Source organism: Armigeres subalbatus, chromosome 3, assembly GCF_024139115.2.
Source record: "Armigeres subalbatus isolate Guangzhou_Male chromosome 3, GZ_Asu_2, whole genome shotgun sequence".
Lineage (NCBI taxonomy): Eukaryota > Metazoa > Arthropoda > Insecta > Diptera > Culicidae > Armigeres > Armigeres subalbatus.
Genome location: NC_085141.1, coordinates 181,718,576 through 181,745,595, shown reverse-complemented (window position 1 = coordinate 181,745,595; position 27,020 = coordinate 181,718,576).

The following is a 27,020-nucleotide window of genomic DNA, read 5'->3' as shown; positions in this document are numbered from 1 at the left end:
GTAGGGTTCAGGTCCAGCCGCCCTTAGTTGGGTTTTCTTCACTATTTGAGCCGGCGTCTAATCCTTTCGTATGATCCAACCCCGGAAATCACGATATTTTACTTCGTATCTAACACTTTTTTTATATTTTGAATGGAAACGCAAAACAGGAGATGAGATTTGATAATTTTGACATACGTATTTTAATATTTTCTTTTATTCCATATGAAGCTATGAAAAAGGCTTCTAATGTCTAAATTGAATACTGATCATGAACCTATATGTAATCGGACTTTACATCTGTTTCTGCCACTGATTTAGGTGCCACCATTTAGGTGCACCTAAAAATAAAAACATATTTAATATTGGTCAACACATCTGAAAGAAAATAAAAACGGTTATACTGAATCGGTTTGGATTTCAAAACAATGCAACATTTTTGACATACCTATTACTTTTTTTAGCACACCTCTAAGGCTACTTTGACTGCCCTATAAAATCTGTACACAGCATGTGTCAAATTTGAATTACCATAGTTGATTTATGGCCAGCGTAAAAAGCTGGTTATCAGAATATTGACTGGGAGGGAATGTTTCCCATCCGAAAACATCCTAGACCGAACCGAGAATAGAAGTCACCATCTCCGGATTCGCAATCCTTCGCTTTTGCTCGCAATGCCAACTGGAGTCCCATTTTGGGATCTTGTTGTAAAAAAAAATGGTTCTGATCATGCGATTGAAAAGAGTTTTAAGCATCTAACTTACAAGCGTTGAAGCTGCCTTGCAAAATGCCTTACCCTCATCTCACTCCTCATTGTGAAAGGTGAGAAGACCAAATTGAGAAGTTGGACGCCTCATTTATCATTCATCATTTCTTACTTCTCCTTTCTAAATTCTCGCTTTTCACAGAGGCCCTTTCTGCCGAACGATCATTTAGGCCAAACGAGCGGCAATTTCGGCCAAATGACATGTTCGCCCAAACGACTTAATTCGGCCAAATGACCTGTTAGGCCAAACATCATCTCCGGCCAAATGGTTCTATCAAAATAACCTATTCGGCCAAATGACCTATTTGGCCAAACTAACTGTTCGACCAAAAAACCAAAAAAAATCCCGACCATTTTACAGTCGATTCAAAGATAATTTCCAGGTGAATTATTGAGAATATTCTGGAAATTTTTATATGTTTCTCTCAATTGAATGTCTTTTAAAAGATAACACCTTTTAAAATTTTAGCAAGTAGTGAAGCTTGCTGAATCTTTCTGCGTCTCTGCAGCGTATTGAGTCTCAGATGCCGAAAACGCTCCACATATGGAGGAAGATTTAATGAATCTTTTCACGATAAATCTCTTTCGCAATACGAATAAACTTCCGTTGAACACGTTCAATCCTGATAATGTTTTCCAATATTGGTCGTAACAATGCACAATACAGTGCTTTGAGGCAACGAGGTTTGATGATATCATTGCGGGAACTCAGTACCGAATCCGCAGCAGGTCTTCAAGGCTTAGAGTCCCTAGTCGGTAGATTAATGTAAATAATACAAGTCGGCCAATCAGATCCGCAACATCGGGATAAGGGTAAGGGTAAATTTTCTCATATTTCGCAGCGAGAAATATGAGGTGAGAAATGATGAGTAAGAAGTGGGATGTCTCATTTCTCACTCCCCATTACTCACTTCTCACTGTGAAGAGCTAAGTGAGAAGTTGGGTGCCTCATTTCCCACTTTTCAGTTTTCACAGAAGCCCTTTTTGCTAAACGACCATGCTAAACGGAACATCATTTAACTGAATGTACCAAGATTATTCATTCGAAAATCCGCTTTTAACCAAATGTACGAAGATTCTTTATTCCTAAATCTGATTTTGACTAAATGTCCTTCGTCTCTAGTGAACTAAAAATTCATTTTCGACTAAATGTCCCTTCGACCAAATGTCTTTTCGAAGTAATGTCCTTTCGACTGAATGTCATTCGACTAAATGTGAATCGACAAAATGGTATAGATTCGGTCAAATGACCTGTTAGGACTGTCAAATGACATTTTCGGCCGAATGACCTCTTCCAAATAAACTTATTCGGGCGAATGATTTATTCGGCCAAATGACCCGTTCGACCAAACGACCTTCTCGGCCAAATGAACTATTCGGCAAAACGACATTTTCGGTCAAATGACCTGTTCGGTCGAAGGATCTATTTGGGTAAATAACCTACTTGGCCATATGACCCGGCCAGATACGTTTCGGTCTAATGGTTTGTTGAGCCATTTGGCATTCAGCCAAACGACTCTAAAGCACTAATCTCGTTTACGTCTACTCTACGCCGGGAGTGGGTCATTTGGCATAAAGTCCATTTGGCATAACGGACATTAAGCATAATTGTGAACAGCTATAAAAGTGGGGGTCATTTAGCATAACGGACATATGGCATATTCTTTTGTAATCATTAAATTAGTTACAGACTAAGTGGTGCTGAAAAAAAATGGAATGGTGAATATAACAATGCTCGATAGTATCATTAAAAAGACATCTTCCTTTCCTAGTATGCTTGCATTAGCCGAGTATGAAACAATGATAATTGTTATCTCTCCATTGGATTCATGGTTTATCCAGAGAATGCTAAGATTAAAGTGTTTTCTCCCTCAAAATGAAGCATCTAGCGTGTTGCGTTTTCCCGGGTGGATGTGATCCCTCCTTTAAAAGTTTTAGAGTTAAGGCAATGGTGGATGTTACCCCTTCTTTAAAAATATGCGTATGACCGGGTTAAGGAAATGGTGGATGCAACCCCTTCTTTAAAAGTAGGCGATTGGTCTGATTAAGGAAATCGGGGATGTGATCTTTTTCTTCAGAAGAAGGCGTTTGTCCAGCATAAGGCGATGGTGGATATGTGATCCTTTCTTTAAAAGCTTGCCCGTTTTAAGGTAATAGTGGATGTAATCCTTTTTTCAAAAGTATGATGGACGTGATCTCTTCTTTTAAAATAGGCGCTTGCCCGGCATGAGGCAATAGAAGATGTGATCCCTTTTTTTGAAGTAGGCGCTTGCCTGGATCAAAACAATGGTGGATGCAACCCCTTCTTTAAAAGTAGGCGCTTGCTTGGATTAAAGCAATCGAGGATTTGATCTTTACTTCAAAAGAAGCCGTTTGCCCGGCATAAGGCAATGGTGGATATGATACCATCTTTAAAAGTGAGCGCCTGTCCGTATTAAGGTAATGGTGAATGTGATCCTTTCTATAAAAGTGTGGTGGATGTGATCCCTTCTTTAAAAATAGGCACTTGCCCAGCATAAAGTAATAATGGACGTGATCCCATCTTTAGAAGTAGGCACTTGCTCGGATTAAGGCAATCGAGGATGTGATTCCTTCTATAAATGAAGGTGGCTCGGCATAAGGCAATGGTGGGTGTGATCCTTTCTTTAAAAGTAGGTACTTGCCTGGATTAAGGCAATGGTGGATGTGATCCCATCTTTAAAAGTAAATGTAATTTAATTTTTTTAAAGAAATGGAAGTTGGTCCAGAATAAGGCAATGGTGGATGTGATTCATCCTTTGGATGTAGCCGTCTGCCCAGATTGAGACAATCTTGAATTTGATCCGTTCTTGGAAAGTAGGTGTTTGTCAATTTCTCAGATTCTTTTTTTGGTGTAGGCGTTTGCCTGGAATGAGTAAATGATGGATGTGATCCCTTTCTTAGAAGTAATTCTGCCGTTTCGTTTGACCGTCCTTCCGAAAATATCGACCATCAGTCTAAATCTATTAGAACATCTCCCCGATCTACTCTATCTATGTAAAAAAAATACACATTCTTTATTGCAGTTCAAAATTCTGCCAAATGTCCGTTATTCCAAATGACCGTTATGCCAAATGACCTTTATGCCAAATGACCTTATGCCAAATAGCCCAGACGCATCCACGCCGATGGTTGTTGGATATTCAGCAGAGTTGCGCGATGCGCCTACTGTTCATTCTGTGGGTTACACGGAAAGACAATCTACATATGTCACGCATGCTCCGTAACAGCGATATGTTGAGGCTGCCTATTCGTCGTACAAATTATGGCATTTTTTTTTTTTCCTAAGCAATGGAGGGGGAATCTGCTCAACAGACATCCTGGGTTGACCAGGAAGTGCGGGGTTAGGGATCACCGAGGGAGGCAGGACTACATCCCCGACCCGCTGAACCGTTTCCATTGCCGCCAAGCCCATAGTCCGGTACAACCAGAAAGTAATGCTTCAAAGAGGGGCCAGTGCACAACGCACCCTCGAGGTTAGCTGCGTGGCCTTGCAGCACCGAACATCGTAACTCGCTTTTTTAGAAGAACACCATGGTATCGTGCCAGCGCGTTGCCGGCTTTCCAGGTGGCCTTACCACGCCCTATGTCCTCGGAAGGTGGGAAGGGTCGACTTCGCGCCTGCTTCCCTCTGCACGACTGGTATCAAGAATGATGATGCCGCGTGCACCCCAAATTGACCTTTCTGCGATAGGGCCTATTCTCCAGCACACCGAGGGACTTGCCGGCGCGGTGCCTACGCCTGCCCCAGCCTTGACGAGGACCCCTTTCCATCCTCGGGCTCGGAACCCGCCCGGTTAACCGACACCGCGAAAGCGACGATACTATGTTGTTCTTCGCGCGGCCACTTGTTCGATAAAAGGATCGAGTTCGACCACAGAGCATGACCACCGGTATGACCCATGAAGCCGACTCCGATCCCTTGGACCACCTCTTATTTGCGCCTGAACTAGCCATCCTTGAGTCCACTGTGTAGCTCCGAGACGATTAGGGCGATAGCCAATAAAATGGCGTTCCAGCCAACTTCATCTTTACACATCTTCCGAACTTGGTTGTCCGGGGTAGTTTCCAGACCACATGTGGCAAGCATGTGGTCACGCATTGCGCGAAAACGTGAGCACACGAACAACACGTGTTCCGCCGTTTCCTCTGAACCTGCGCACACCAAACACTCGGGCGAGACCGAGCAAGCCAGCTGCGTTACCTGCACTGTGATTTTGCAGCACGCTTAAACGCCGGGCACATCAAACCCCTCATGGGGTGCTTGGTGTTCACAACTTTGCTGGAACAAATCAAACAATTGGGAGGGTTCGTGCAGCATTGTGCCTTATGTCCCTCCAATCCCCAACGTCGGCAGAGATTGCTTCTGTCAGGGCCTTTGCAGTCCCATTGTTTGTGCCCCGGTTCCAGGCACTTGAAGCAAACTTCGGGTTGCTCGTATATGCCCACAGGGCATACCGACCATCCCACCGTGACGCTCCCTAACTTGACTACCTTGGAGGCGTCCGCTGCAGATAGCCGAACCAATGCTACCTGCGTCCTGCCGGACCTTTCTGTAGCCGAACGGCTGCGGTGAGCGTCTCCACTTCACACTGTCGCCGCAGTGCCGTGACGAGCTCTTCGACTTCGGTGATCTCGTCCAGGTCTTTAACCCTCAGATTCACCTCCGTAGTGAGTGCCCTCACAAGAAGTGCGGAGAACTTCCTCCACCAACTTCTTGTAGGCGGCGCCCTTTTGCGAGACGCCCCGCTTCAGCTCGAGGATCATCTTGCCCATCCGGGCTCGTCTTATTCGACGTACGTCGGCCCCGAGTTCACTCAGCTTGACGTTACTCCTCATCGCCTTCAAAACGTCCGAGTACTTAGCCTCGTCCGCCGTGATGGCCCCTGGAGCGATTGGCGCCTACCCTAGACTTCTTGCTACCCTCATTCGCCTGGGCCTTCTTTTCGGCCCTTGACGTCTTCGGTTTCTTCTTGTTCTTGACCAGGGTTCAGGAGGCGTCATCCCACTCTATTTCTCTGGGCTGGGGTTCAGCTTCCCAGCCCCACTACCCTTGTTCGGGGTAGTAACCCTCCGCGTTTTGGAGCGGCTCCCAGGGACTGTCTCCCCCGTTTTTGTGTCTGCTCCGTTGGAGCAGTCACCCCCGACGTACCCGCAAATACTTGAGCCTCAGTCTGGGTAGACTTTGGTACCACCGTCTTCGCTGGCACGCCTTCGGTCGATTCGACCTTGCCCGAGTCCGCGAATCCTTGGGCCTCAGTCTAGGTAGACCTTGACTCCACCGATTTCACGGGTTTACACTTGGCCGTCCCGACCGCCCTCTACAGCTTGGCGTCCAGCATCGACTTTCGAAGTTTCTGCAAGCTCCTCTTGAGGTCCTTGCTGATATTATGCTTCGATGACGCAAAGTCAATGATGGCGTCCAGCTGTTCCGTCGCCACCTCGAAGGCCGAAAGCCCATCGCGTTTGCGGTTCATCGCCTCCACAAGCCATGGGCCGTCAATAACCCCTACCGGCGTTTTTTTAGCCGAGAGGAAGGTTGAGTGACCCACGCTGGCGCTGCGCACTGAGCTGCCGACTATTGCCTCTGGCCTCCCAGGCGGAGACCTGAACAACCCACCTCTTGCGAAGGGGTTGTCGCGTACACTACTACCACTAATTGAAGAGTTGACTTGGTTCTCCATTTGGCCCCACGAGTTGCTCGGGAAAAGAGGTCCACCATGCACCACCATGTGAATGCATTCGGATTTCTTTAGGCAGTATGCCTTTTCGTCGAGTGGTCCAGTTGACATATTTGGCTATGGAGACCTCGTTCACGCCGGCGCATGAGTTGTGGTTTTTGCCTCAGTTGGTTGTTGCCTCAGCAGCTGCTTTTCTGGACATTTATAGGGCATTTTATAGGATTTTCAGAAAAAAAACAAAATTTTTGTGAGAATTGTTAGTTAATTTCCCAAAGAAAATTCTACCAGAAACAAAACACACCCCCTCTAGCTACTCCAATGATCAGTTCATTTTAGCGTACGCAGACATTCACACGAGCAAGAACATTAAAAATCAAACATTCAGAAGCAAGGAGTGTTGAAAACGACGGCACACGCCTTGCCATCCAAGGTGCGGGGTGGACGAAAACATGCAGCCGAAATGAGTCCGGCCTGCGAAGTTGTGTGACTCACACGCACACTGAAAACTTTTCAACTTGTTCCTTGTTGGTAGCCGACTTCCTTTTTCCTTGGTTCCGGACGCCGTCGTCGTCGTCGTTTTCGTTGGACAGCATCTTTTATCATTATCACCAACCGTGCCGCCACGCCGCCCACTCACCCCAAACCACCACCCCTTCACGATGTGTTATCTTCTTGACCGTCCAGCGCTGCCGTCCGGTCTACGTCGCCCTTATCCGCAGAGCCTTGGTTTCGACCCGTTCGGTTGACGATGGTTTTACTTTTTTCCTTCGATTTCCCTTTTTCGATTCATCGGTCCTTGATCGTTTCGGTTTATGCTCCGTTTTGTCGTCCCTTAAATATTTTTATGTACATATGCGCCTCGGCAGTCATAACCACGGCGGAGCCATCGAAATGTTCGCCGGCCAGCTTGTTTTTACTTAATTAATTAGATTTCATCGATGGACGATGCGGGTTTGATGATTTTTCAACATGTGCTTCCGGTGTTGGGCGCCAGTTGGCAACCGATTCCAGGCGGTTGAATTGTGGATGGTAATCGTACGAGTGGATTTAAGAACGAATAAAAAGAATATATCTTTACACTTTATTGAGGGAGAACCATGGAAAAAGATAATTAATAAAATAAATGTAAAATTAGTTAAAATTCCATTGGAATCTAAATAATATTTATGGAAAAGTGGTTTTGTTGAAATCACAACATTCGCTCCTTCAAGTTGTAAAAATGTTATTTTCTTATATTATCAAGAGTCTAATTATTTTGCGTCACACTTTTTTTTTTAATTATTTGCCAGCAAGCACTGCTATTTGGAAAATGTGTTTATCAAGAAGAACATCAAAACTATTCCAACCAACTGATGTCGTCCTTTTTCTAAACTGAAAACGTGTTTTTGCTATGAATAATGCACTCCAAGTTGCAGTCCCCATCACAGCCGTCCTCGCAGCAGTCGCATTCAAATCAGTGCAATTCAATTTGGGCCAAACGACTCACCGCAGCGACGGAGGATCTATTCAAAGTTTCCATCTCGTTGCACGCAAGTGGGACCGATGCCTATCAGAAATTTCATCATCCGTAACGATGATGAAATGGTCTCCGCAAAATAAAGAAACAAACACTTTTTTCCTGCCAAATGGAAAGCAAGGGGAAACAAACACGCATCCCCGTTCCTCCTAAAAGTCTTCGCCCGGCATGGCATGATGAAGTATAGTTCTGCATAATTTAACCATCCTTCAAAAATTGAATAAATTTTCTTTTCTTGAAAATTTATTAAATTATTCATTCCACTCAATTTCTTTTTAAAGCAAAAAAAAATGCTGCCTCACAGCCTGAATGCAGATCACGTCAAGTGGAAAAGAAAAACTTCAACCTGTGTCTCGGGTAAATTTAATTAAATTTTTATTCCAGCACCACCAACACAATATCCAAATTTCAACCTCAATAAGTTTGATCCCTTGCTTCAATATTCCTGCTGCCATTTTCGAACACCGAGATGGAATCCTTGAAAATTGAGATATATATCAAGTTTGGAAGGAAACTCCATCACCTGCTACTCGGAATTTTTTTTTGTTCGCAACTCATCCGAATATTCTTGCCTCTTTGCTCAGATACGAGTATAAATCATTCTTCATTTATCTTGGTCTTGTTTCTTGGCTCGGTGCAAGGACAAGAAAACACGATGACACACGACGCAAAAAAGAAGCGAAACTTGTCGAATAGGAATTTCCTCCATCAGCATCAGAGCATTTTCACTTGGCATATCTATGCACATGAATCAGAAGGAGGGGGAGCTTCTTCTGGGTCCGGATTTTACTTGTGGAGTTTTTTAGTTTAAGTTTTTTTTTTCGATGGCTATAGTTTGCTACCCTCCTCGTGTCGGCCCAGCTGAACCTTATCCGACGCATTGTGAAATAGATATTTGATGCCGCAAAAAGGTGTCGTCTTATGAAAGGAATTTATCAACTCCTCTTGCCGTTCAGTGCGGCGTATAAGTACCTTCCTTTCGAAAAAAGCTTTGCTTTGTCACTCGTGTTTTAAAAGATTCGATGCGATTGTTTGAATATATGTTGGGATGTTGGTAGATTCCGAGCATGAATCTAGAAAATTCCAATATGTCACCGAAAGCCGTATGCTGGCCGGTCCAATAGTTATTTCAAAAGCTTCGATTTTTTTGCGAAAACCCAAAAATATAAGTTTGACATAAAATACAATAAATTTGAATAGAAAATATTCTCTATTATTGCTAAAGTCAACAAATTCCATAGGCTTACGAATTTGCCGGGTCGGGTCTTATTTTATTCTATTTAAAATTATATGAAAATACCAAAAACGATAAAACACTGTGTTAGTTTAATAGAAAATGTTTTCCAAATTCGCTTTTTGTACACGGATGATACATTCCATGTAAAACAAAGTTTGCAGTTCGTCGAATCATGAAACGTGGAAGAAGTTCGGCTCTATTTCTAAATATACGTCGCCCTTTGGTATTTTTCAACTGAAGAAAAACCACACAGGCCAATCCTTCTACATTTTGCAGTGGAAATATATCATATGGAAGGCGACTGAAGAAAATTCATCAACTTTCACTTTTTCTCGAGCAGTATGAAATACCAATTCTTAAGAATGGAAATTAAAAAAAAAACGAAATGGAACTGGTGCCACGCAGGAACGAAACGCAATGGCAAAAATCTAAAGCGATAAACATCACTCCCTTGGCTCGGTATTCGGCCAGTGACTGCTGACTTGAAACCAACCAACGCAACTCTGCCAGATATGGGGAAAGATTGAATTGCGGCACAATGAGGACCAACCGAGCGAAAGTGATGTGGTCGGATGCTGAGGTAATGTCGTCGGTGCTGGTGCGGGGAAAAATCATAATCTAAAGAATTTTGCGAAAAGCAAGAAAGAAATACATCACGTTCGGTATGAAGAATCTGTCGTGCACCGGAACGATTGTGCTTTTGCGATAGGACGACGACGCAACTCTCATTGAGACGAAATTGCGAGTATGTTGCTCTCGGAGGGAAAATGAAAAAAAAAAACTTCCCTTTGAGATGGAAAATAAGAAGGATCGAAGGAGGGAGGGGGGCGGTTTTTGCCACGGAAATAACATGTGAGTCTAGGCACGCACAGTTTTTTTTTCGGGGGTTGTTTTCAAAATTGAGGCTTTGTGGTTTGCCGCAGCAACTGACTGACTTACGACATGGATGAAGATTACTTTCGGTGCATTTGCTCTTGCCGTTTGTCGCTTGTTTTTCACTCGATGGAAAAAGCTTAGCAATGGATCAGTCAGCATACAGAGTTGAGATTTCCATTCGAGGCAGATCGTTTGTCATCACGGCGAAGAAGTCATTGCTGCAAGGCATCGGAGATTGAGTAGCTTCATTATATTGGACTTTGGTATGCCGTACGGAAATAGAACGTTATGAAGCAAAAGATGGCTCGGTTTTCCATCAGGTTCATTCAGCGTGAGTTGAACGATTTTTCTGCAACAGTGACATTTAAACAAAATATTTGATCCTTATTTAATTATAAATATAACAAAATCATGACATGAACCCTTTAATTCCTATCATGTTGTACTAATCTACGATCATTTGAAATGTTATTAGATTAGAACTGCGATTCCGACGATTCAGCGTCCTACATCCAATCAAAAGACCCCAGATTTTAATTCATTTGTGTATTTTCCACATGTTGATATTGTATGGAAGCTTTGGCGTATTCATACATTGATTGACATTAAAACGCTTTCCACAGTACATTGCTTTGTTGAACTTGAAAAGAATATTCACAATTGTATTGCATTATGTTATTTATTTCACAAAAAAAAGATTCAGTTTTTCTTGGATGTGAACCTTGGCCTAATTCAAACTCCTGTGCGAAATTTTATAAAATTCTGTTTCAAATTCCATTAAATTCCTTTCAGAATTTTATCAAATTCCGTTCGGAGTTTTATAAAATTCCGTTCGAAGTTTAATCAAATTCCTTTCGGAATTTTATCAAATATCTTATGGAATTTAAACAAAATTTTATCGAATTTCTTTGAAAAGTTTATCAAATTCCGCACGGCCGTCGGGGTGACAATGGGTCAAATGGGGACGAGAATGGGTCACTGTTTCAACTACATAGAATATTTGTGAAAAAGATTTATCGTATCTGTGGACAAGAAAACTAAATTATAAGAGACCTTTTTGAATGATTTTGTTATCATTGTTATCATCATTTATTTGCATACATTGTCACACCCGATATATAATTCCATTTGAATTTCTTTCCGAACGAAATTTTTTTTACAAACTTGGAAATTAAATCAAATTTTGTTCAAATATGGTTAAATTTCGTTCGAAATGTAGTCGAATCCCGTTCAGAATATTTTTATTTTATTTATTTATTTATTTATTTACAGTCTTCGACTATGTTATTCATCGTACAGACTAAAAAGCTTAAGAACTAATACGCGACTTAAACATCCGTTTACTTAAATTAAAATCATACAAATGACTGATGACATTAAAGCATTCACAACAAACGTCAAACGGATTTTTTGCCCATACAATGTACGGTGTGCAGGGCGTCGGAAAAAGTCTGCTCTTCTTACTGTTCTTTCGGGGGCGGAGTTTCGCCTAGAGATAAGGACAGTCGATGGTGTTCTGCAGAAGGTCGAATACGAAGAGCTTCTGAAGAAGCATTCTCTTACTCCTCAATGTAGGAAGCCTCACGAGTTCACAGCGGTGCTCATATGGAGGCAGCTCACGGCTATTACGCCAGGGAAGCCTTCGTAGCGCAAATCTGATGAAAGCTTTCTGAACATGTTCGATTCTAGCTATTTGCGTTGCGTGATACGGTGCCCATACGACTACGCCATACTGCAGAATACTGCGAACCAGCGATGTATACAACGTCCTGAGGCAGTAAATGTCGCTGGAGTCTCGGGTGTTGCGCTTCATAAGTCCCAATATGGCAAAAGCTTTAGCTGTTGTGGTTGAGATGTGCTCACTAAAACGAAGTTTACTGTCCAGTGAAACACCTAGATCTTTGACGAGTGAGACTCGATCCAAAGTTAGGTCGTGCATAGTGTATTCGAAAATTATTGGAGAGCGCAGACGTGTGAACGTGATAATGTTACATTTGTTTACATTCGCCGTCATTTCATTTCTGTCACACCAGTCCGGAAGCTTATCAACATCGGCTTGCAACGCGTAACAATATTGTGAAATTCCGTTGAGTATTTTTCCAATTTCCACTTGAAATTTTATTAAATTCCGTTCGGAATTTTATCAAATGCCGTTCAGAACGGAATTTGATCAAATTCCAAATGGAACTTGATAAAACTCCGAACAAAATTTGACAAAATTCTGAATGAAATAAAAAAAAAACAAAAATTTCTAACGGAATTTGATAAAAATTAGAATGGATTTTGACAAAATTCCAAACAGAAATTAGGAAAATTCCGATTGGAACGTAATAAAATTTTGAACGAATTTACCGAAGTTCCGATTGGAATTGAAAAAAAAACTTCAAACAGTCATATTTTGTTAAATTTGTCATATTCTTGGAGTTTTTTTTTTAATTTCAATCGGAATTTCGGTAAATTCGTTCAAAATTTTATTACATTCCGATCGGAAATTTCCTCAATTTCTGTTTGGAATTCTGTCAACTTTCTTTCAAAATTTTGTCAAAATCCATTCTAATTTTCATCAAATTCCTTGTTTTTTCATCAAATTTTTGTTTTTTTAAATTTCATTCAGAATTTTGTCAAATTCTGTTCGGAGTTTTATCAAATTCCACTTGGAATTTGATTAAATTCCGTTTCCTATATAAGGAAAGGAATATTGTAAAAAAAACGGAGTTTTTTTTCCAAATTCCGCTCTAAATGTTTTTGAGCCGCGTTCTAAATTTTTAAAATATTTTTTCCGAAATTCCATCATATTTTGATCGAAATTTTATCATATTTCGTTGAAAAGTTTATCAAATTTCGTAGGTATTTTATTCAAATTCAGTTCGGAAATTTATTAAATTCTATTTGGATTTTTTCCGATCGAAATTGTAAATATTCAATAAGACTAAGGAATCACTTGACACGGGAAAGCACAACAACCTTCCTGCAAGAGGATCAGCACTGTACTGGCGGGGACGGGAGTGCCAATGCACCTGACGTACTGGCGCTTCTGGCACAGTAGTGCCATAACACTGAGACCATCATTCTGTCATCATCGTCATCATTACCAATCATACGCGAGGGGTAAGAAGGTATCAGAGTAAACACCGAATAGGAACCTCACATCCCCCTTCCACTCAAAAAAAAATCCATGCGTCAAATTGTTTTTTATAAACTATATACAATATAGATGCATAGCACCCCAGTTTTACCTTATTCTATCTTCCACTTGAATTTGATGTGCTTATCGCTTGTCTCACTTGTCGCATGCATGAAGATTATACGATTTTTATTATGGACGGCACGGTTTTTAGTGGAATTGGGCTTCACCTCAACTTCCAAGCGCTTTCTAAAGCAGATAAAGGACAATAATATAATAAAAACACTTGTAAGAATGTGGCCAGGTGTGTGGAGAGAATCAGGCCCGCATAATTATGGATTTTGGCAGAATCTAAAATTACCGTGGATATGTTTATCTCTGCTTTAACTCCATCCACGATTTTTGCAAGAATTCATGAAATGATGTGCTAAAATTAGGCTTTAGCTTAAAGAAGTATGCAGTACAATTATCATCGAACAAATCAAACATATCTAACATATTTCGTGACATTCATAATGTTAAATATTAGCAATCTACTTCTTCCTCTCTTTCTTCCTATTCTCCTTCTTTTTCTTCTTCTTTTTCTTTTTCTTCGATACATTTAAGTTCCAACTGGAACCTGGAAGGCCTTTCAGCTTTGTGTTTTACCATTTCCACATTTATTAATTGAAAGCCTTTCTCTGCCTGTCAATTTTACGAAGTTAGCCGAAAATGTTTCCAACCTGAAGGCTTCCTAGGCCAGACCGAGAATCGAACTTCGGATTGGTAATTCGACGCATCTGCTCGCAAGACTAATAGGAGACCCATGCCAAGAAATAAATTTGATAAACTTAATAGGTGCAAACGATCACCGTTTTGTACATCTTTTTATGAATTCCTATAATAAAACACGATTTCAATATGTTAAACTTAAGTGTTTACATGATTGTTCATTTGGGTGGTACGTATACTGTCGGTTCCGTATTTTTTCAACGCAACGTAAAATGTTACAATTACACATTTTAGATCGTAAGAATGATTATGATTATGACTCTATTACATGCCGTTTTTCATTATATGATATAAGTGTTAGTAGCCTTCTACTACTGCTAGACTTCCTGCAAGCATATAACTTATTACATTTAGCTTATAACACGAATATCAAATAACTTTTTTAGATTCACTTCTGGAAATCGAATTCACCACCTAAAACTTGATCACACCGTGCCTCTACTGGTTAGGCTACCAAATATGTCTTTTCAGTATACAGTAACATCCTCTGAAATTGTGACTTTATTATTTTTCCCATTATAAATCACGGTTTCGACTTTTGGTTTTAATGAGATGAACTTACGCAACGTTCGGGTCAAGGGATAATTATTTATCTTATGTTCTGTTAGTAATTTGTTCCCCTAAACGATTCTTTTCTATAGAATATGAATGTTAAAGATCTTGGCTACAACTCAAGTTAAATTGTTCCTTGTATGCCCAACTTTTTCGTCTGATACATTTCCAAGAAAAAATTAACGAAATTAACAGAACTTTAATATTGTTTCTTCCATTGTTATTACAAGGGCTGTGCTTGCAAATCCTTTTTATAACGAATACAGATGATCTGAAGAATACACAATAAGGTTGGATTATTCATATTTAGCATGTTATTATGACGAAGCTAGTTTTATGCAGTTTTCGTTTCGCTTTCGACGAAGATTAACTCATTTGAATTTAAATGAATTTCCGACAGTACCTTCAACTTTCTTTTTGCTCTAGTGAATTCAATAGTGTGAGTGTTCAGAGGTTCAATTTGCTTTTAAGCTAACGAAAATCTCAATTCACTTGTATAATCTAAACTTAATAAAAACGTGTTGGTATTGATGCATTCAATTCAATCCAATTTTCACTTTTTAGAAACCGAAGTGACATTTTAAGTGTCTTTAATTTGACTCGATTTGTCTTATAACCAAGAGACTGTAGTGGTTGAACAAATTCGGAAGTGATTGCTTTATGCGCCTTTTAAACGGGTCTTTTTTTTATACCTTTATTTATTTATTCAGGCACTCTGTGTTACTTAACCGCTACTGTGCCGAGATCTACTGTGGTATTCAGCTGTGCAGAATACACAGAATCTATCAGATTTCGATTACCGTTATTGTTGTCGTTGCCAGTTCATCTCATCGTCATGTCGTACATCCAATGATGTTGCATTGTTCGGTTGCCATTTTATCCGGGTAAGTTGGAGGAATGCCTCCGAGAAGAACAAGTTGTCAGTAGTTATCAGGCAGCCATGACGAAAGGCGCGTCTCCCAATACGCTACCGCCTGGGCAGCGCATCCAGCGACTGACGAGGGTTTGGTGGAGGGGCTGGGAATCGAACCCATGACCATTCGCTTATAAGGCGAACGTGTAGCCAACTACGCTACGGGACCCCCCAATTAAACGGGTCTATCACTTTATATTTCCAGCAACACTCTTTCCCACTCGTGAGAATAAACGTTGACGAAATAAATACTGTCATCACTTGTACTGTCAATTTGCTACTCATGCAACAAAATAATGTAAACATGTCGGATTGAAACCGCTTTTGATGAATCCATCTGAATCAAGATAGCGTCTCCGCCTATCTGTTATTCTACTCATTTTAGAAAATTACAAACTTTCCTCCATCTTTTTTAAGCGCATCTCTCAGCATTGGCTGGCTGAATCTTCTCTGGTTAATGATAGGCAAATCGTTATTGCTCTGAATACTTATTTCACTTTTGTTGTGCTTGCCGTATACCCAACTCTCCATCGGATTTTAACACATGCCGTTTTATACTTTTTTGACATCTTTTTGTCTTTTTTATTTGATAAATATCGTTATCTTTGTCTCGGTGGTTTTCATTAGTAGCCACCTTTCTACCCCGGCAGTTTTAATTAACCACCACCTTCAAAATAAAAAAGTTTAAATTGTTGTCAACCAATCAATTTCTCTTTGCTTCATTTTCCATTGATCGTTTCCAATTGATGCCTTCTTCTTTCAGGCGGTGTCCATTACACGCCGTAATCCCCTATGTGCTCAACAATATTCAAAACCTTCTCCAGGAATTCTTCATCTACTTGGTTCACCAAGCACTTTCCATTATACGATTTTTTGATTGATAATTGTCACCACATTTTTACTCCACTGTTGCTCGTGCACATCGTCTGTTTCTTTACGATTAAGAATTTTTTTGGTGCTATTTTCATACCAGGCAGTTTACTTTACATGCCATATTTTTATCTCAGCGGTTTTCTTTACACGCTCTCTCTATCGATAATTTCTATCTTTTTACTCTGGCAGTGTCCATGACACGCCGTCTTTTTCTTCCAGGTCAAAAATCATTTTTAATCTGGCGGTATTCATTACACGCCATCCTTTTCTCTCAGCGGTTTCCAATACACGCATTTTTCACCTAGGTGGTTTTCATTACACACCATCTTTTTCCTCGGCAGTATTCTTTACACGCCGCAACAGGTGGTTTTCATTACACACCTTTTTATGAGGCGGTTTTCAATACTCGCCATTTTCAATTTGCCTTACCACAACAGCAGTTTTCATTACATACTGCTTCATTTCTCCCTCACGTCAAATGAACTGTTCTGAAACTTATCACTGCACACATACTACGATAAATATTTCCCATGACAAGTGATTCCTTTTGTGTTCGGTAACTACTGATACTGTGTTTTTTATCTGACCTGACATGGTCGCCTATGTAAATATTCAATAAGACTAACGAATCACTTGACACGGGAAAGCACAACAACCTTCCCGCAAGAGGATCAGCACTGTACTGGCGGGGACGGGAGTGCCAATGCACCTGACGTACTGGCGCTTCTGGCACAGTAGTGCCATAACACTGAGACCATCATTCTGTCATCATCGTCATCATTACCAATCATACGCGAGGGGTAAGAAGGTATCAGAGTAAACACCGAATAGGAACCTCACAGAAATTTATTTTGCGAACTTTTAATCTAAATTTTGGACAAGCTGCTTTCGGAATGTAGTCTCCATTTTGTCGAATTTTGTTTGGATTTTTAAGTTTTTTCAAATTTTGATTGGAATTTGGCAAATTCTGTTCAAAATGTTTGAAATTGTACTAAATTCCGTTTGGAATTTTGTCAGCTTTTGTTCAGATTTTCATTCAAATTTTATTCAAAATTTTGGAAAATTTCGTTCAGAACTTTAACACTTTCCAATCGGAATTTTCTCAATTCCTGTATGAAATTTTATCAAATTGCCTTCGGAATTCTGTCATTTTTTTTTCAAATTTTGTTCAAAATGTTATCAAACTCAGTTCGGAATTGCTTAAAATTCCATTCAAAATATTATAACGTTCTTTTATCAAATTTCTAAAAAAGTTTATCAAATTCCGTGCAAAACTTCATCAATATCGATTAGAAATTTTATCACATCCCGTTTGCAATTATAACAAAATCCATTTGGAATTCTATTAAATACCGTTTGGATTTTAGTATAAATATATATATGTTTGAAAATGCATAAAACTTTGTCGAATTCCGTTTGGTATTTTGCCACATTCCGGTTTGAATTTTATCACGTTCCGTTCTGAATTTTGGCAAATTCTGTTTGCAGTTTTGTCAAATTCTGTTTGAAATTGTAACGATTTCCGTTCGTAATGTTTTCAAATTCTGTTCGGATTTTTTATATTTCGTTTGAAATTTTGTCAAATTCCGTTCAAAATTTTATAACAAAAAAACCGATTGCAATATTATTGACTGCCGTTCGGAAGTTGTCGAGTTCCGTTCAGAATTCAATCAAATTTGAAAAAGTAATATTCGGAATATTATCGAATATTGCCAATTATTTTGCCAATTTCCGTTCAGAATCTTGTCAAATTCTTTTTTGAGTTTTGTTAGTTACGAGAGAGGTTTTGTGCATTTTGTACACGTATAAATCAACTCAATTTGCACGGTCTCGAAATCGCTAGAGTTGGCAGGACGAATGAAAAGGAATGGATTTGAACGAAGTCTACGACAAGGTACATGAATTCCAATTTCGCAGAGTAGAGCAGGACAATCGGTGTGACATTGGAGTCGATCAGCAATAAAAAAGGCGTTGGGACTTGTTTAAAGCACTTGCAGATTGATGAGCTTGTACCGATTTACATAGCCTGGATGGTTAAATGGATCTCACCAAGATAGTTGCCGCAAGGCAATGCGAATAAACTTGCGTTAGATTGCTCCTATCCGCTGCGATTCGTTCTGGTAGAACGGAGCCCAAATGATGCAACAGCATTCAAGGATTGGACGTCCCAGTGAACACAAAAATGGATTCCTGGCAGTAAATGTCCTTGCATTAAAATCAAGCTGTGATGGCTCCCGCGATATGGCATAGGCGACGTGATCCTTAAAGGTCATTTTCAAATCTGTCGTAACACCTAAATCTTATACAGTTGTTTCCCGTTTCAAATTGGTTCTTTTCAGTAGGTAGTTATAATGGTAAAGTGATCGCTTTCGTCCGATTATATTGAATACCTTTCGGAATTAAATTAAATTTTGTTTGATGTATTATCAATTTTCGTTCGAAGTTTTGTCAAATTTTGATCGAGTTATTTTCAAATTGCCCTAAAAGTTTTGTCGAGTTACGGTCCAAGTTTTAATAAATTTTGTTCGGAATTTCATCAAATTTCGTTCGAAATTTCATCAAATTCCGTTCGAAATTTCATCAAATTCCGTTGAAAAGTCTATTAAATTTCTTACATAATTTTATCAAATGCAATTTTTTAAACTCCGTTTGATATTTCAAGATAAAATTTTCAAACGACTCTGCTTTTGTAAACAAAGATTCAAACGACGATTTGACGAATCTGATAGCCCTCCCACGCAAACCAACACTATCAACATGTAGTGGAAACCTTCATCTACTAATTGGTGGTGTTGGTTTGCGTGGGAGGGCTATCAGATTCGTCAAATCGTCGTTTGAATTTTTGTTTACAAAAGCAGATAAGTCGTTTTGAAAATTTTGCCTTGATTTTATTAATTTCCGTTCGAAATTTAATCAAATTCTGTTCTTAATTTGGTTGAATTGTTGTCAAATTCCGTTCAGAATTTTGTCAAATTCCGTTTTGAATTTTGCCTTAATCCATTCGGACTTTTTGTTCCCTTCAGTTTTTCCTTGAAAACGCTTCGAAAATTCCAAGGGCAATACTTAGAATTTTCTTTAGGAGCTTACTTATGGGCCCTGTACACATCCGGTTGTGCAAAGGGCCAACTTGAAAGATCTCCATCCTGAGCGATTTTCAGCTTTAACTTGTTGCCAGGTTAGATTTCGGTCGACTTCTTTTATTTCTTCATTGAGGCTTCGCCGACATGAGCCTTTGGGTCGCCTCTGCTGCGATATCCAGCTGGGTTCCAGTGTAATGCTTGCTTACAAAATCCAAATCCAGTTTAAATTCATTTCAAATCCAATCAAAATCTAAAGCGAATTTGAATTCATTGCAAATTCAATCGAAATTCAATTATAGTCCAATCCAATCCATTCAAATCTAACCCTAATACAATCCAATTTTTATTATTATTTAAGGCCGAAATGGCCTGTGCGGTATATAAGAGTCTTCTCCATTCGGCTCGGTCCATGGGTACACGTCGCCAACCACGCAGTCTACGGAGGGTCCGCAAGTCATCTTCCACCTGATCGATCCACCTTGCCCGCTGCACACCTCGCCTTCCTATGCCCGTCAAATCGTTGTCGAGAACCATTTTCACCGGGTTACTGTCCGACATTCTGGCTACGTGCCCGGCCCACCGCAGTCGAATGCAATCTGAATCCAATATAAATCTTGCCTAATCTCAAATTAATCCAAATCCAGTTCAAATCAAACTTTAATCCTAATTCAAAAGAAATAAGAATTATTTGCAAATCAAATCCAAACATAATTAAAAACCAATCCAAATTTCGATCCAAATTCAATTCAATCCAAACCCAATTTTAATCCAGTCCAAATCCAACCTAAATCCAACTTAAAACCAACCCAAATGTGATCCAAATCCAATCCAAATCCAGTCAAGGTTTTGCCTCCGCCACTACGTAAGGTGTGGCCGACCCAGCCCAGTTCCGATCCAGAAATTCAGTTGCTATCAGCCTCTGGTGACAACGACGATGAAGCTTGTTGTTTGAGATCCAGTCTGCATTATGTACCGCAGGCATCTATTGATGAACACATTCAGTCGTTAAGTGTTCTCCACTGATACACACCATGTTTAACTGTTTTGGAATTTCCTTAGGAAAATCTTTGAAATTTCTTTGGAAAATCTACGAAATTTCTTTGGGAAACTTTTCAGGAAATTTCCGTAATTCGCTTGAAAAATTCCTTGGAATTTCATCAAGAAATTCTTTGGGAACTTTTTGGTATTTCCTTGGGAAATGCTTCAAAAATTTCTAGAAAAACTTTTGGAATTTCCTCGGACATTCTTTGGAATTTTGAAGCAGCGGCACAAGAAATTATTTATCAGCGGGCGGCGTGACAGATTTTCAACACCTTCAACTCCGTTATGAATTTTGTCAAATTTTGCTCAGAATTTTGTCAGATGGCGGACGGAATTCTGTCAAATTGGCCTTTCCTGTCAAAAAATTGTGTACACTCAATCGTTTCTATAATTTATTCAAGGTTGACTTTTTCAGAGAACCCATAATATTTGACACCACTGATCAGAACAATTCTTCAGCAGAAATTTTTCAACTTTTATTTTCGATTTTTAGAGAAAGAGAGTTAGAGAAAGTAAAATTTATCAAAGAATCGACTTACACATGAAATGAGACAGCATTTTCGACGGGAAAGGTTAATTCCATTGATATTTTTTTTTCAAAATTTGACCCGTTTTTTTTTTCAAATTTCATTCAAAGTTTCGTCAAATTTTATTTATAATTTTATTAAATTCTGTTCGGAATTATTCCAAATTTCATTTGAATTTATTTCAAAATCTGTTCTGAATTTTATCAACTTCTGTTCGGAATTATTAAATTCAGATCAGAATTTTATCAAATTCGATTAGGAATTTTAACAAACTCCGTTTCAAATGTCATCATATTTCATACGAATTCCGTTCTGAATTTTATTCTTCTTCTTCTTATTGGCATTACATCCCCACACTGGGGACAGAGCCGCCTGTTCAGAGTGTTCATTAAGCACTTCCACTGTTATTAACTGCGAGGTTTTTAAGTCAAGTTACCATTTCTGCATTCGTATATCATGAGGCTAACACGATGATACTTGTATGCCCAGGGAAGTCGAGATAATTTCCAATCCGAAAATTGCATAGACCGGCACCAGAAATCGAACCCAGCCACCCTCAGCATAGTATTGCTTTGTAGCCGCGCGTCTTACCGCACGGCTAAGGAGGGCCCCTCTGAATTTTGTTACATTTATGTAAAACATGTAAAAAAAACAACCTCACCGTCTTTGAGCAGAGGTCGCACAGACTAAATACTTAACACCTAGCGTTAGACTACGGACAGGACATTTACTTTTTCTGCTTTACGATTTTTTTATCAAATTATTATTTCTGAATTCTATCTAAAAGCTATCCAAAAGTTTTTCAAATTCCGTATGAAATTTTATCAAATCACGTTTGGATATTTTTTAATTCCTTTCTATTTTTATCTAATTTCGTTCGAAATTTCATTAAGTTTTGTTTGGAATAAGGTGAAGTTCCGTTCGGAATTTTATTATATTCCGTTAAGAGGTTTATCAACTCCCTTTCGGAGTTAACTCAAATTCCGTCGTTAAAAATTAAAACATATTCCGTTCAAAATTTTATTAAATTTCCTCCGGAATTTAATCACATTACGTTCCGTATTTATCAAACTAAGTTGTTTTTAATTCCGTTATGAATTTTATCAAATTTTCATTCGAAAATTGATTAAATTTCGTTTGGAATTTTAACAAATTGTGATCCGAATTAAAAAAATAATTGCTTTGGATTTTTTGTTTCAAATCTTGTAAAGTTTTTATCAATTCTCGCAAGTTATCAAACTCTGTCGGAATTTTATTAAATGAAACAAGACAAATGGGGATTGTTTATCGAATGAATGATTATTTATAACATTGATGTAATAGATCAATTTAATTTATGTTGACAGTTTGTCAACTGTCAACTGTTTGTCTTTATTTATTTATTTATTTGTTTATTGTTATTGATGTAGCTTAAGGATACATCACTTCTAAAATGTTACACTTCGGAGGAATTCATTGGTTGTTTACATTAATTTACTTTACTAACTAACTAATTATTATAAGTTTCTGCATTTGATTACTCTGCTTCTCTAATTCTTTTACTGCATGCGTACGAGCTGCCCAGACATAATGCTGAGGGATTTGTTAGCTTATAGGCCTAATATTTCTAATAAATTGTAATTTTCTGTACAGATATGGTGGTTCCCTTGATGTAATAAGCTCGAACATTTGAATGCAAGTTCTTGGCGAATGAGAATGCGAAAAATTACACCATAATAGCGCATCAAGCGAGTAGAAATAAGCACCGTAGTAAGACCTAGATAAATTATTATACCTACGCATAGTATAAATAGTGTAAGCTGCGATCATTTTCTTCAAGTCGAGTCAAGTACGAGACACTGAAGACGGCCTTACTGTTGAGGTCGAAATACGTATCTGTCAAGATACAATTAAGTGGTGGAATTCAATGGGATTGTATAAACTCGTCTTATGACAGGTGAAAACATTCCACTAAAAAGCTCAAAATAATTGTCTTACACCATAATAGAGTTTCGTGGTACTGTGAAACATTGGAATATTTCGATAAATCTACTCACTTTTAAAAGCACCATATATCTTTCTACATTGAGCGTTTATGAAAGGCTTCCAGGATAAGCTTGAAGTGAATATAACGCCAAGATTGTCAAATTTATCAACGAAGTTAATTATTTGATTTCCAATGTCTACACTAGTCTACACTAGTCGCATTATATTCACCGATAATACTTAAATAGATTTGAACATCATCGGCAAACATGTGGGGGAGTCGGGGAGTTAGATCATTGATGAATGATGAAAATAATATTGGTCCTAAAACCGATCCTTGAGGTACGCCAGAATCAATACGACTGAAAGTGGACAATGCTCCATTATAGAAAATGGCTTGGTATCGATTACTTAGGTACGAGCTTATTAAATAAGCAACCGATTTAGAAAAATTTAAATTTTCAACTAATGTTTTTACTAATCTGCGATGAGAGTTTCGATCAAAAGCCTTGGCAAAACAATTAGTAACTGAATTGCCATACCTTTTCTGTCAATTGCTTGAGCTATATCCTCGTGAACATTCATTAAAGCAGTGTTTGTACTGAAGTTACAACTAAATCCAGATTGAAGCGGGTGTAGTAAATTATCATCAATGACATATTTGGATATTTGAGATTTGATTAACTTTTCAAATACTTTTGATAAAGCACAGAGTATGCTAATAGGGCGTAAATTTTTAATAGAAGAGCTGTTTGCTTTCTTTTTTATAGGAATAATTTCGCATTTTTCCAAGCGCGTGGGAAATTCGAGGTTTTAATTATGGAGTTGAATAAATGCTTGTAAATTGACAAAGCTAATGGGAGAAGCAATTTTATAAATGCTATAGGAATATTGTCGAACCCTACTGCACTCGATTTTTTTGAAAAAAAAAAACACAATTAATTATATCATGCTCCTGAAAATGGTTAAAACTAAAATCTTGTGAAGTAGCCGTGACGTTTAAAAGTATTTCTGTTTTTCTCAGATTTACATTATTTCCATATTCCGTAAGCTAGGTCACGATTAACAATCGCACGGGATATATCATTGTCAAACCACGAAAAACTTCTTTTATCTTTACGTCTCAGTGGTATTAAATTATCATGTAGCAAGATCAGATTGTGGTTCACAAATCTTGGCATGTCATTTGGGTCACTCATGTTGAAGAAAATATTCCAATTAATATTAGAAAATGCTTCCTGCAACGTAACCCAATCAAAATTAACATAATCACGATAAGTGATTAAGTTATCAATTTTTCAGTCAGATAAACGTTTGGAACTGTTTTTTTGCCAATATTGATCGAATTTCTCATAAAACCCGGTCAAAACTACGACAAAAGTAAAAAAAACGAGGTTTTTCTATTCGAATAAAAAACAGCATGAGTGCGTTTAAGATTCCCTTCCGGGCTTTACCAGCTTCCTATATTCTTTGTAGATCTCCAATAACATAAAATTCTGACAATTTGTGTCAAAATTTCGACAAATGGAAGTTTTGCCGAAGGGCCGCCAAATTTCTGATTATGGGCAATGGATTTTCGAATTACTCCTACAAAATCAAGATAAATCTCTATCAAAAGTTGGAGAAACGTTGGAATTTCTTGTCAACAGGAGCTCTATTTTCCCAAAACTCTAAGTCAAAATTCTGACAAAATCTTGACAAATCCACACATTTGTATGAGAATTTCACAAGATGTTATAAAGGTAAAACATCTTTCGCAATATATACTTCTATGGCTATTTCGAAAAATTTTGTTGTAAATTCGACTAACTACGTTTCGTATTTCAAGTGATTTCCTTGGAATTGTTTCGCCAGAAGTCCCCATTTTTGAAAAATAGAAACCAAATGATGACAAGCGAGAATATTTAGTTAATATAACTTGTGAAAGCAATTAAAGATTACCAAGTTTGGTTCACGGAGAAAGAGGCTTATAGTTTGAAACAACCAAATCCTTGGTTGAAATTCAAACCAATTTTTTGTTTGTTTCAAACTAAAAATTTGTTGATACTAGTTCGTATTTTTGGTTATATTAACCAGAAATTTTAGCTTTAAACAAACTATGAAATTTAGTTCTTTCAAAGCAATATCTGTTTGTTTGAAACAATTTTTATTATTATTCCAAACAAAATATTAGGTTATTTCAAACAATATATGGATTGTTTCCGTTGATTTGATTTGACGTATGAACAACCATATTCTTGTTTGAAGCAACATAAATCGGTTTAAAAACAAACTGAAATGGTAGTTTATACACTTCACGTCTTCAAAACGCTCTATATTAGAAAAATTGTGTTAAGTCTTCCTGTTCGTACGATTTATCCGAGAAATCGACAGGTAATAAATTTATAGTTTTCTTTCGGAATTTCTACTTATTCAAATTTCGTTAGATTTCAGTGTCGCTTTGGGTGTCGCTAGCTAAAATTGCCTGGTTTGTGCGTATCCTGTTCGAAGCTGTGGCCTCGGCTGCAGCTTTGAAAATCCCGTACATCGATGGAAATGGCGAGAATTTTGCTTAACAACAAGGTGAGTACTAAATAAAGTTTTTTTTTTGCAAAAGCATGTTGGATTTTATTGTGCAATTCATAAAATATTTCACAGATGAATGATCGTAAAACGTTTCAACAAGCGTATACTTCGAGGCAGCAGGCACCCAGTGGAGCCATCAGCCGAGCCAAATGATGTCTACCGAAGCACAATATATCTTTGGTATTGAATATTATTTGTAAACAATAAATACAAACTATGGAAATAAACATAAAACATAATTTATCCCAAAAAAATATCACGAATTTAAAAAATTAACAAGAAAGAAACAGTGCTGGTCAAGGTACAATTGATGTTTGTTTCAAACTAGAAATGCATTTGAATCAAGTCAAAATTTTGTTATTTCAAACTAAATTTCTTAGTTTAAAACAAACAAAATTGTTCGTCGTTTTTGATGCTGTCAAAAAAACAAACCACAATTTTGGTTGTTTCAAACAAATGTTTGTTTGTTTCTATTGTCAAACCCCCAAATCGGCTACATATTTTTTTAGTTTGTTTCAACCAGTGTCAATGGTTCGTTCAAACTAATTTTTTGTTTGGGCCAAATTCAAACTAAAGATTAGTTTGAATTTGCCTACATTTTGGTTGATGTTACTATATATTTTTCTCCGTGTTGTTTTAATCAATTGTTCCAATAATGCTGATGAATATTTCAACCAGCACTGCTGTTTTGTCCCCCCTCCTGAACTTTTTCCTTCCCATGGTAGCTGTAGAGCTCCATCAAATGTTGCACCTTTCCTGTTTCCTTTGTTATGAATAGTTGTTTTAGGTTCTTACACCAGTGACCTAAGATTGCTTTAGTGGTTGACACGTAAGGGTCAATGAGGCCAGTAGTTTTCTTTAATTTAGATTGTCAAGCAAACATTGTACACAATTTGAATCAGACTGCACATAGTTGAATGGTTGGAACCAAATGGAACCAAATTAAAAATCAAGATAATTGCACAGTGTTGAACTCCGACGATTAAGTACCACAATAGCACACCGATCTGGATGAATTATTTGTTGAAACTTAAAATCGCTTACGAATCAAACTGCGAAGGCATCAGTAATATAGACAAAAAAACTCTAGATGTAAGGCATGAGCGAAAAATCAAAAATCTTGTTACCGGAAGTATGTAAATTTAAGTTTATGTAAGTGTTTAATTCCAATCTATTTTTTACTGACCCTAAATAGAACTTCGTTCCAGATCTCACATTCTTTTCAAAAGATTCAATCAAAACTATTTTAGGTAAAATCAAAACGTGTTGTCAAGACTTTAGCGTCTGTAAATGTATCCAAGAAAAATTAGACATAGTCCAGGTGATTATCAGATTGTTTCTATTTTTTGTTTATTTTAGTTAGTTCTCGTAATCTTAAAATAACGGTAGAGATGAAAAACTATATCGGAGGCACAAAATCAAAATTAGTATTTAGGGAAACGAAAAAAAAAAGAAAAATAAAATAAAATATTTTAGCTGTATTGGATTTTAAATACATTTGTAGAAACAAATGAAAAATGGAAAATAAAAGACGTA